Source organism: Ambystoma mexicanum, chromosome 9 (assembly GCF_040938575.1).
Source record: "Ambystoma mexicanum isolate Mex_15411 chromosome 9, UKY_AmexF1_1, whole genome shotgun sequence".
Taxonomy (NCBI): Eukaryota; Metazoa; Chordata; class Amphibia; order Caudata; family Ambystomatidae; genus Ambystoma; species Ambystoma mexicanum.
The window spans coordinates 433,693,908-433,707,021 of NC_090931.1; the positions used below are offsets into that span (position 1 = coordinate 433,693,908).

General features: G+C 48.7%; 1 protein-coding gene across 15 annotated transcripts in view; it reads left to right on the top strand.

Annotated features, from left to right (window-relative positions):
- AP2B1 (adaptor related protein complex 2 subunit beta 1) overlaps positions 1-13,114 on the top strand; it is a 1,113,451-nt gene that overhangs the window by 375,686 nt on the left and 724,651 nt on the right. The gene's annotated exons all lie outside the window — the stretch shown is intronic.

A 13,114-nucleotide genomic window follows, 5' to 3' on the forward strand; every position in this document is an offset into this window, starting at 1 on the left:
CACCACAACGCGCCCCCTACATCCCCACCCAGAGTGCTATGCTGTGCAGAAGGTTCAGCTTAGGCACGTTTCTGTGCAGCAGCTCCCATCGCCGCCAGTGTGATTGTTTTCACTACCACTGCACAAGTCAGAGCAAACCTGTCTGCAACCATGTCTGCTTCTGCTCAAAGTTAAACACCCGGACCATCCATAACTTTAATCTTCTTCATAAGGAAGGACAGCAGCAATCTGACACACACTGGAGAAGAAGCCACAGATCCTGCACAGTGCTGTGCTCTGGATGTCCTGCTCCCAGGCCCTAGAACGAGTCATGCTAGGTGAAGTACGGACTCGTGCTTTCAAGAGTGCTGTAACTTTTTGTGGTTGCTAAGCAACCCACTGAAAAGTTACAGAACTGTTGAAAGCATGAGACCTAGTAGCGCCCACAGCCCAAGCAGCCATGGAGGTTCGGTGTTTTCTTTTTTATTAACAATTGTTTTCAAAAGCGGTTGAAAAGGCCATGCCAGGGGTCACAATGGCGACAGAAGGGGTCACAGCTGCGACCCCCAAATGACGCCCCTGTGGTAAATCTGCTGCTTTTGTGGGCTAGTGATGCCCATGTGTATGTGGCCAGTAAGGGGGTGTTACTATCTGGTCCCATTCCACATGTCTGGTGACAAAGTCCAGGTGTGTGCAATGAATGAAACCCACAGTAGTCTCTGATTGGACCACTGATGGCGGTTTGAATGGTGCAGATACTTACCATTGGTGGGCTTGAACGTGCTTCCAGGCAGAATCTTGGATAAGAAAAGGATTCTTGCAGGCATTTATTTAGATCAGCAAGAAGTCAAGTATCCTGTGCAGAAGAGCATCTGACTGAGGATAAGTGTATTACTCCTGAAAAGGCCCAGCATCCCTTTCGGCGTTTGGCCCATGAAGCCCTGCTGGTCTACCTCATATGCGAAGGCCCTGAGCAATGCTTCACCCCCTGGGACTGGTGGGTGTTAGGCAAAGTTTGTATGCAGTACCCTCTGGGAACACTACAAACCACTCTGACTACAGGTATAGGAAACGCAACCTTTGGTGTAAGCTTGTACTACAGTTTTAGTAGCGTGTTGAGCAGCCAGGCTGATCTCAAGAGGGGTCAATGTGAATGTAGTGGAGTTACAGAGATTTACAGTTAAAATTTTTCTTCACTGAAACTGCACTGATTCTGCAACTGGACCACTCTTAACGGCCTCGGTCCTGGGCCCAGCCACTCTCCACTTGCACTGATGCCCTGGAACCCCTCTGCACTGCGGGACTGTCTCTGTGTCCCTACAGCCCCCCCCCTTTTCCAGCACTTGTTCTGCACTTACCTTGCACTTGCCACCAGCTGGCCCTATTTATTTATTACTTTACGCCACTTACCTTGTACTTCACTTCCCCCCCTCCCCTTCGCACTTTTCCCCCTCCCCCACCCCTGCACTTGCGCGATCTGAATGACACCTGGCCTAGTAGGATCGTTGTCTGTCTCCCCTTGTTTCCTCCCCTCCCTGCCTCGTCGCGCCTTGAAACACCTGTGTATAGGCGCGTTACAAATATCATATATCATAAAAGTATTCAAATAAACGCTTTCTTGAAAAAAACAATTATTAATTTATTTTATTAATCAGTCAGTTAGAATAAGCCTTCTTCAGAAGGGAGCAATATAATAGTAACATTCAAATACACTTCATGAAATACACACTCTTAATATCTCTAAATCAGTAGATGCCCTTTTGGGGATAGCCCACAGACGCTACCTTCACCCTCGGGTGACTTCAATAGCTAGGGTGCTGGGGACATTAATATATCACTGTTGCATTTAGGATCATATAGTAATAAGTCATAGGAAAAGATTATTTAGAACAAACAAGAGACCACAAATATTCTTAAGCAGGCAAATACTTTCAGATCCCCCCAATAAGAGTCTTTCAGTGGAAGAGGCTAAGCCAAAGTCGATGGGCAAAAGTCTATGTAAGCTCAAGTACTTCTTTGTAGGTAAGTAGAAAGTCTTTGCACAATGTTTTTAGAAATCTTTGAAGAAAAGAAGAATCAAATGTCAGGGCACAAGCTGATTAGTCTTGTGAGTAGTAGAAGATGCAAGCAACTCTACAGCAAGAGGTCAGTTCTCTTAGACTTTGTACAGTACCTTTTAAAAATGAAGAAATGATGCAGCAGATGACTCCTGTTCCTGTGCAGCTCTGCAGATCTCACTGTTCCTGGGCCTCAGTCGTCGGGACAAGAGGTAGGACGTCGGGGGACCCCTGCAATGCACTGGCACAGTCAAAACCCGCAACCGGCAAACTTCACTTTCAGTGGCTGTTAAGTGTTTCAGCTCTTCGCGTCTACCGCAAATAGCAACACTGCGGTTCCTGGCTGTCGAGATGGACTTTCCTTGCTTCTGTGGTCCCGCACTCTGTTGAGGGGGCTCACTCAGGCTCGCTCAGTCCTGCTTCCTGGGAGTCCGGGGGAGCTTCCTGGAGCTCTAGGCCAACTTAAAAGCAAAGCACACAGTCTAGTGTTCCTCTCGCTGGCTATATGGCATCTCCGAGATGGAAATGCAGGTGGCTTACTTTGGAGTTGATTGGACCCGCCAACACAAGGGGAGAAATCGTCCTTGCAGGGGCTTCTCTGTCGATGCAAACTTGGCGTTTCAGCAGGGCTTCACTGGGCAAACCAACGATCCAGGAGTTGCAGCAGGCGTCCTCTACAAGTTCTTCTTCGCTTCCTTTGTCCTGTGGTCGACTCTGCCTTCCAAGCCAAAAGACTCTCCTTTTTTCTGTTCTCTCCCATTCATTCCAGCCTAGCGGTCAATCACCCAGCAGCTTGGCTGTCCTTGCCGGACAGTCAGCCAGCCAATCATCACAGTGCATTTGGGTCTCCCAGGCAACTAATCACAGGGAGTTTCGGGCTCCTCCCTCATTTCCTGCCTACCCCAGACACCCTGGAGCCAGAGGCGGGCTTCGCTCGTGAATCCCACCAAAGGCAAATCAAACAATGGGACCAAACCTCAAGAAGGACGTTTCCATAAAGAAATTGCGAAAAAAGAAGACTGGTGCCATTTTGACACAAATGGCACCCTTGGGTGCTTTACTACAGCTTATGGACATATACACCTATCCAGAAATGTGACCAGGCAATATTATAAAAACAATTTCTATGAAGGAACTCCGCAGATCTAATACGAGCGTTGCGAGACCCAAATAGCATATAGGACGACCTAGTGTTGAAACACGTGTCGCTGTTTTTGAGCACAACAATAAATGGCATTAACGCTTTGGACTGTGTATACCTTTGAATGTTTTACAAATACACTGCTTAACTATTAGGGTGTAGTGCAAGTCACCGGCACAACCAACCCAAACAGTTTCATTTTCAGTATGTTCTGAATGCCTAAATAAACTACTGTATTTTTTTTTATAACTGACTATCTAAGCTGAATTGTATGTGATTTTGTGTGAATTCATTTAGGGCCCCTGACCACACTCGGACTCTCTTGAGACTTAGCCTTGACCGCGCTCCATTCTACCTTGATTGGGTTTTGACAAAACGGAGTCTCCCTGTTACCATAAGTAGCACTAAAATCTGTCCACCTGGGCTGATTTTTAGAAATCCATTTTAACGGTTTTCATCCAACATCTTCGGCATGTGTGGACCATAATTTGGAAGGGACTTGGTCCAACAATCCCTGTTATAACAAGTTAGAGGTGGTCAGTTTTAGCTTGATCGCATTAACTTCCTTCTATAATGCTGCCAAGACCTTTAGCTCTCTGTGGATGGGGATGTCAAGGAAAATACTATCATGGGAACAGTAGATGGAACAACTCATTTTGCATAGCAGATCCAAACCCAAAATGTTAACAGGGCTGAGCAAGAAAGCATGTTCTTCATAGATGGGTCCAAATTTAACATACTCAGGGTGAGACACAACATGGTGTATGGTTGTACCCCCAATACCAACTGTATTAACAACTTCATCAGAACACACAACCTGAGGAAATTCAGAAGCCCTTACAGCGGAGCATGATGCTCCTGTATTAATCAAACATGAAACCCGTTGACCTGTTCTTTTTTTTTAATTATTATTATTATTATTATTTTTTTTTACTAGAGTTACTGTCTGTGACACAACTTCGGAAGGCCCACCTTGGGTGAGCAGGGTTACACTACTTAGGTTTAGGCTCAACCAAACAAGGATTTCGTAGAATGGCGAGCAGCCAGGTTTAGTATAAAGAGGGAAGAGGGAAGAAGGAAGAGGGCTGGAGTGAGGTACAAAAACTCAGATCATACACTTAGTCCAAGAAAACACTGATACACTAATGTTATTTAAAAATATTTATTTATTTATTATAAACACCTAAGGCACAATGTTGTAACTTACAAGTCAAGTAAGTACTAGAACACAGTAAAACAATACAAGAACACTTGCAATTATTTTAGGGTAGTAAACCACAGTTATATTCAAATCGGAATAGCTTTTTCAGTAACAAATCACATAGTAAATCCATCTGAAACATATCTGCAAACTTTTCCAAATTCTTATAACTTTTACTAACTTTGTTCCAGCCTGTCTTAAAGAATCCATCCCCATCTTATGAGTGTCTCACAATGTTCAGAGGGGACACTGGGCCACAAGTGACATGGGGTTGAGCAGGAAAGGCGGGACAACAGAGTACAAGGTTCAGAGTGGCAGAGTCCAACAGGATCTCTTCTTGGTTTGCAGGTAGGTACAAGTTTGGTTTCACAGGTAAAGGAAATCGGGCTGTTTCCTTGAAGGATTGCCCCACGGACCAATGTCTTAAGGCAGGATAGAGTACCATGGGTTGTCCTCCCCATTGTAACTCTATGGGGACCTGGAGGGTTGTGAGATGCTTGCTATCTGCAGCCCCCAGGATCACAGGATCAAGCAAGCAGGCTCCAAGTAAGTTGTACCAGGAGCTATACAGTACCTTCAAGTGAAGAAGCAGTTGCTGCAGGACGGTTCTAACGTTGAGGTGACAGCAGACCCAACTGCAGGTTTCTCGGTCTTGGCGTCATAACAAAGGATCTTCGTGAAGACAGACACCAAGCAAAAGATTGTTGCGGTTCTGGCTTGTTGGCGCCTTTTAAAGGCTTGCATGCTGGACAGTTGTCGTGGCAGTTGACTCTTCTGTTTCTCGGTCCTCTTCTCTGGTGGGAGGACTTTGAGGAGCTGGCTCGAGTCAATGCAGACTTGGAATAAGGCCCACAAAGTTCCAGTAGAAACTGTGGTTTGGTAGACGATACACAGCGATGCAGCACAGGACACTTGGTATTGGAGAATTGCAGGTCGTGGAGGTCACAGCTCTTCAGGGATGGTGCAAATTGTAGTTAGCCCACCAGTCCATGGGCGGAAGTAGTCTTCTTCGGCTCTCCCATGTCGCTTGGAAGTCGAGGTCGGGACGGCAGCGGTCACTCAACGGCCTCTGGCGGTCGTTGGAAGTTGCTGGCGACATCCTTCTTAGTCTTCCTCTTTGGATATTTCTGTTGACTCTTGGGTTCAGCTCCAGGACCTTGCAATTTATCACCGAGTCCACCAATCATGTCCAATGCACCATTCAGACTTAGAGATGGCAGTCCAATGGGGACAGTCCGCCTCCCAGTCTAAACTGGTATCACTCATGCACACAGCAGGACAGAGGAGTTTCGGTGGACCTCCCCCACCTCCTGCTCTGCCAGTCACTAAAAGAAGCTTCACTAGCTTTCCAAGGGAAGCCCGTCAAAGACAAAGCGACAAGGGGGCCCTCCGCCACCTAGCACAGTAGAAAAAGGCAACAGTAAGGACAAGTCATCTGGTTTAGGGCTTGGAAGGGTAGGCTAAATGGTGTGCCCTGTGACCTTTACTACAACTGTGATGACCGCTTTCAACAAAAGTCCATAAAAGGTTGTGTAGTAGGTACACTGCCGCCAGCCTGGACAGATGGACTTGTCATAGTAACCAAAAGGTTACTGGACAGTCGTGAATAGTGATACATTGGATCCCCTCAGCACTCCACATAAGGTGGGGTGTGCTGATCTTGCAAAAGAAAGTACAGGTAAGATAAAAAAACCATCCCGCTGCGTTGTTAACTGTGAGTTAACCATGAGAAAATAAAGAAAAAATGAAGAAGCTCTAGGAGCTTCCAACAGCACTGCACAGAGGGTTATGGGTGCTGTAGAAGCCTTGACGCCGAAAAGAAATGCCAATAAGAGGCCAAAAGTATTCCCATGATCTGAGAAAAAAGGAGTAAGTGTGGGAAAGGATTCCCACTCATTCAGTAGAATCAGTCAAAAATCAGGAGTCCTGCAAAAAGTGCTGGAGGTGGGGAGAATTTCACACAAAAAGGGAAATCTACAACCTCCAACAGCACAATCATCATAGGGCGCAGCGGGATAAAGCAGAATGATCAGAGGAACAATGTAATCAATCCGTTAGCTGTCCTAACAGCTATTCAGGGAGGATGGTGGAGGAGACTCTGTGAAAGTCCGAGTGACTGGGGCTGTGGGCTGACCACCTCATCAGACATGCTGCAATCTGTTTGGTTCTTTGCCATAGTTACATTAATCATTATACACCGTCCCATCTGTCTGTCGTTAGGGGCCTTTTTCCCCTCCCCGCCACTCAGAGGTGGGTGGAAGCCTCCTCTTCCTTGAGAGGGTTGCAACTGCTGAAATTGTAACTCTATAATCTTCGTTTTAGTACTCTGTCTCTTCATTTTCATAAAAGTGCTGTTAAGCTAACAAGAGCTCAGTCAAATTCTTTCCTGTCAGACTTTCACTTCATCCACTTTTGGGTGCAGACACATAGAAAACTGTGTTAGTACGACTCTCTCTCCCATATCACCTGATGAGGTCTCTGGACAAGTCAGCTCTATGAAAGTCTCTTCCAAACAGGTGCTACCCTGCTCCTCCAGAACTATCAAGGACAACATTGTCTCCCTTGCTTTAGCCTTGGCTGATTTCTGCAATCACTCCTTTGCCACTGGATCCTTCCCTCTACTCCTCAAGCACACCCTTGTGCACCCTCTCCTAATAAAACCTTCTGCCGACCCCTGCTGTCTGGCTAACTACCGCCCTTTCTCCATTACCCCCTTCTTTGGCAAACTCTTGGAGAAGCTAGCCATCTCCCAGCTCATCCACCACACTGAATCTGTTGGTTGTCTTCACGACCACCAGTCTGGCTTCAGAGCAGCCAGAGGCACAGAAACTGCACTCCTGAACACCCGCTCTCTAATCTCGATTCCAACTCTCCTTCTGTTCTCATCCTTCTTGACCTTTCCTCTCCCTTCAATACAGTCAATCATGCCACCCTTTATAAATCTGCTCTGTTTCCCTTGGCATCATGGACCTGGCTCTGGACTGGTTGACCTCCTTCCTCCTGGAACGTCCTCCAAAGGTTCAACTGGGCCCTTTTCTCTCCTCCATCTCACTCTCCATCTGTGGTGTCCCTCAGGGCTCTATCCTCTCGACATAGTTTTTCAACATCTGCCTTGCCCCTCTAGCCCATTTGATCTTCGCCTTCTCCTAACTTCCAGTGTTATGCCGACGACATGCAACTAACTCTCTGTAAAGCTTCCCTTCTCTCCCTCCTCTTCTATCTCTCTCAAGTCTGACTGTCTGCTATTCAGGCATGGTGCACTGCTAACGATCTCTGCCTCAATGCCAGTAAGACTGAGATCCTTCTCATTGGGACCCCAGCTCCCTACATCCCTCTTACACTCTGGCTGCTCATTATGGGGCCCCTCAGATCACCCTCCTGTGAGGCAAAAACCTTTGTGTAATCTTAGACTCCCCTTCTCTCCTCATATCACAGACCTTGCCAAGAAGGCACACTTTCAGCTGCACCTCCTCAGAGGCATTCTCCCTTTCCCCCAAAAACTCAATGAGCTCTGGTCCTCTCCAGGTTGGACTACTACAACATCCTCTTCATTAATCTGCCTTACTCCTCCTTTCGCCCCCTTAAACTAATCTAGAATAGGACTGCAAGACTTCTCCTTGGCCTCAAGCCCAGGGACCGTATCTCTCGCCGTTCTGTGTTTCAGCCCGAAACGTTGGGGACAGCCAGCTTGTCCTACAAGAGTCGTCTTTGTGAAACTTCAGCGTCCCAGAATCCGAGGGACCCGATATGAGGCTGATTCTGACAGCGACAACTGTCACCTCCTGTTGCTGTGCAACAGTGACAGTCGACAGAAACTGCTTTCCCACACTCAGTCGTGTTCTGAGAGGCCTGCACCGACTGAGCTGATTTCTTCAACAGGAACACGTTGCCCCAGCATCTGTGGCCTACCTGGGATTCACTTTAACCTGCAACTCTTGGGCACCGAGGTCCAAAAGAAACTGCGGGAAACTCGTTCTCTGAAGACCTGCCAAGTCCCAAGAGAAACCGGAGAAAGGATTTACTGTGGTACTTACCTGAACCCCTACCTCCCCTTTTAAAAGATTTCCTAACTTTTAAAACTTTTACAATAGTTTGGGTTTGCCATTTCTTGTTCATGCAAGCACTCTGAAAGCTGGGAACAGTTGTATTCCCTAGGATAGATCCTAACCTGGCTTTTGCAACCCTTATCCCATCCAACAGACATGTCTCATAACTTTTTCCCAGCTCCCAAAACTATTTGGATTTTTTTGAACTTTCAGGGCACAAGACCCCCGTCAACTTACGGCTGAATTCTTGTAGATTGCCATCACTAAGATTAGTCTACCTTTCCTTTCAAGTATTGTGATGTGGGGCTATTGTGGATTTATTACACTGGCTACAGGGGCTGTATGTATGTATGCTGTATGTATGTATTTGATTATTTGTGAGATATTACCTGCTTATAGTCGTTTTTATAGTGTTTGCTTGGTGATAAATACAGATAGCATTTTTATAACTACTTGTTTAATTGTAATCCTTGATTACTTGCCTTGTGGACATTTGGCCAAGCTCACCCCTTCCCGAGACTTAACCTTGACCACTCTTCATGCTATCTGGATTCGTTTGTCCACAGCTCCCAGAGTTGTCCCTGTTCACTAACTAGGTTGGGTAAGAATTAGTGCAGTCCAACTGGTACAGGACTACCCAAGACTTATCTCTTGGTATTAGGTAAGCCAACTTTTAATATAGACCTCTACTACAAAGGTTGCTAGTGTGACTGAGCAGCCAGGCTTATCTTAAGAGGGGTAATGTGAGCTGTAGAGCTGTGCAATGGTACCATTAAATAGAAGTATCTAATGAAACACTTCCACACTATAATACATATTTATTTATACACAGATATTTGAAGCGTTCTTTAAAAAGCAGTAATTAGCTGTAACATTAATTCTCAGGATTCAATTCAAAAAGTGAACAATAAAGCAGGCGAGTAATTCATTTATATGTTACACATGTTCAGCACCCGGAGGTGACATCATTTGAGGTCCATATAGCATTTATATAGTATCACCTTTGCAATATTGAGTTTGTCAAGGAAAGGTAAGGGTTAGATCAGAACAGACTGATAAGTGATGAGAACAGTTAGGTTCTCCCAGAGGGATGCAGGCCGTCTATTATCCCAGCAACATTTAAAACCTATAAGGGAACAAGCACTGCCAAAGCCAATAGGTTCAGAAGGAGGCCTTTCTCCAGGATGTGGTCTGGCATGGATTCAAATGCTCATGAATATTCCCCTTCGTCAGGCTGGGAATCCTTGTTAAAAGAAAAAACAGTTCCACTTTCACTTACAAACTGTATTTCTCCTATAAACCAATCACTGAGCTCTGGGTCATACTGTCCCCAGCCAATGACTGCCCTCTCACTAAGCCCTTTCTCTGGCAGCCATCTTCAGATTTTTACTGCACGTTCAAGTGTTGGAGTCCTTGTGTTTTGCTCTGTGTGCTGATCTACGTTTTTCGTGTTTATTTCGGTAAACGGTATTTTTTTTTTGTTTTTTTAAAAGTAGAGCTTGTGTGCTCTTTTCTACGTCGGCCGACAAGTGGGGACCCGTTTGTTGGTGAATTTCAACACCCCTCAAGGGCAGAATCATCAGTTTCATGGAAGATTCCAGAAGGCCATCGAGCCTACTCCAGTAGCAGCAGCAGCAGCAGCTCTGCTCCTGCAGCGGAACGTGTTTGTGGAGGACAAACACCTTCAATGCCTCTGTCTCCATCCAGATCGCAAGGAAGTGGATTGCGAAATATGCTTTGGGTTCTCCAAGCGAACCGTGAAGGATCGTCACATTAGGCTGGTGGCGTGGCTCAGCGCCAAGGCCTCTACCCATGCGGGAAGCAGGGGCATGCCTCACCCAGGACCGACCGGTCCCAAGTGCAGGCTTCCAAGTTCTTTGAGGGCACTGCATCCGTGGGGGCCCAAGACGAGACCAAGCACTGCAAGTCCGTTTCCGTTGGGGGTGCCGCGAAAGCGGGTCCCGCGACGGGCAGTGCGCACTCATCTTCACCATCTGCCTCCATCTCCTCCTCGAAGAGGATATCTACTAATCCAGCGAAGCTGTGGGAAAAGCTTGAGAAGACGAAGGTGCAGGAAAAGATGACGACCTGGCCCAGGCAAAGTCATCGACGATCGAGGTGGTGGAGGCCGCCCTCTCGAAAGCCAAGCGGGCTGACCCAGACAAGGTAGCCCCGGTAGTGCCCAAAGTATCCCTGCCCCCGATATGGGAGGCATCGGCCAGGCCGGTCGCAAGGACACTGGAGAAGATGCCATCCCTGAACCCGAACCCTACACTCCGGGAAACAAAGAAGGGGGGGCGGGAGGGCACAGATATTTCTTTTGCGGATGAGGAGGACCAGGCATCCGTCCACACGATCCAGGAGGGGGTGGGGGACGACAGCGAAAATCCTGATGGGGACAACGACGGCGAACCTGATGACTACGACGGAGCGGGGCTGAGTAGGCCTACCGCCCGACCCCTCTGAGGGATGCATTGCTGGACATCCTTTTTGACCCTGCACACCCTGGTGTTGGAGAGTCGGAAACGGATGCCGACCCCCCGGTGGCCCCGGACAAACCTCCGGTGAAGAAGAGGAAGCGGGACCCTAGGCTGTCGCATCAACCTCCCCACATGCCCCCTGCTCCCCCCCCCCCCCCAAAAAACAGGAACGGACACGACGACATGGGCTCTGCGGCCGGTTCGCTGCAGCTGAGGGCCTCTGCCCCAGACGTAGTGGGGTCATTCCATGCTAGGGCGTAGGAATTCTTCCAACTGACACTGGAGGAGACCAGGAAGGAAGGGTTCCTATATCAGCAACGCAAGGCCAAGAGGAAGACCATCTTGGTGGTGCCTCTCCTGGACAACGGGGAGGAAGGGCCTGACTTTGATGAGGAATCCGGCCATGAGGGGTCACCTGAGAAGAAATACCGGGTGCCTGAGTCCACACCCAAGTACCTACGCTCACAGCCTTCCCTGGACACAGTGGTCTTGGCGGCCACAAGGAAGAAGTCGGCTTACCCCTCATCTTCATCCTCCGTCCCTCCGGATAGCAAGCAGAAGAAGTTAGATGCCATGGGAAGGAAAGTAATCTACTCGGCAGGGTCAACAGTCAAGGCGGCCAACGCCCTGCCTATACTGCCCAGACAGATAGATGGCCCCACTGCTTGTGTTCCTACCCGACGACAAGCGGGTCGTAGCACTTTCCATCCTCCAGGAGGGGGGAGGGGTGGTGTCGGACCATGCCATCATGGTGGCCCTGGACATTGCAGACACAGGGTTCAGACATATGGGGAACGGTGTCTTCCTCCGTCGATGTGGCTGGCCAAAAGCCACCAACTTTCGTGTGGAGGTCCAGACTAGGGTCCTGGACATGCCCTTCGGGGACAACCGTTTTGGGAAGGCTGTCAAATCGTTGTAGGCCATTAAGACTGACACCGTGACAGCCCATACCTTGGGCACTCTTAAACACTGCCTGTCCTTTCATGCATCTTGCGAAAAATCTGGCAGATCATCAAAGGGTTTCTGCGGAGGGTCCTCTTCATACCGTCAACCCTCCCGATCCACAACCCAGGAGGCCTGCAGAGGCCGTTCCAAGGCTTTCGGTGGAGATGGCTGATGGGGTCGTCGCTCCCAAGGCGGCACGCAGGCCCCGAAGCAAGATAAAACCATCCAGGACGTCTGTCCCCCAGCCATGCACCGAGGCGGGCTGGCAGGCTTCGTCAATGAGTGTGAGCAGATCTCCACCTACCGATGGTTGCTGGACGCTCTCGCCCACAGACGCACCCTAGAGTTCCAGCAGAAGTGTCCACGCATACCCCGGAGGCCTGGCAGGAGCAGCACATCCCTCGGCTCCTGCAGGAAGTACAGGCCATGATAAGAAAAGGGGCGATATAGCTGGTTCCAAATTGACTCTGCGGCTGGAGGCCCATTCTAGATCTGCGGTGTCCTAACAAATACCTCAAGTCCCATAAATTCAGGATGGTTGCGTTGCAACATGTGCTCGGCCAACTGGAGGAAGAAGACTTATTGACATTGTTGCATCTGCAGGACGCATACTTCCACGTCCCCATTCACAAGAAGCATCGGAAGTTCCTGTGCTTCGTAGTACTGGGAAGGCACTACCAATTCAAGGCCCTCCATTTTGGATTCAAGTCGGCACCCAGGGTGTTTACAAAGTGCCTGGCACCAGTGGCAGCCCATATGCGTCTACAAGGGATACATGTGCACCCGTACCTCGACGACTGGCTCATCCGGGCCAAGTAGCCCTCGAACACACAGAGGACCGTTGGCTACTGACGGATCTGGGGTTCTCCGTCCACTATCCAAAGTCCTGCTTGATACCATCGCAGAGCGTGCTGTTCCTGGGGACCAGGCTCCTCAGTCTCCTGCCTAGCGGCCTCCTCGGAAGAGAAGATAGCGGCCATGCTAGGCAAGGTGCAATGGTTATCGGCACTAAAGACCACCTCGGTGCGGACCATCAAGGCGCTGCTTGGCATGATTTCGTGTGTATATACCTGATACGGCTCTACAGGTTGCGGATGTAACCCCCTTCAGGAATTCCTGGACGCTCAGGGGTTCCAGGTGTTCAGAAGCTTCGCAGACCAAATTACTCTGAGTTCCGTTGAGCGATAAGGTGGTGGGACGTGCGCTCCCAACATGGCCGAGGGCAAAGCTTTCCAGAGCCCCTGTACCAGGAGACAGTCGTGCCA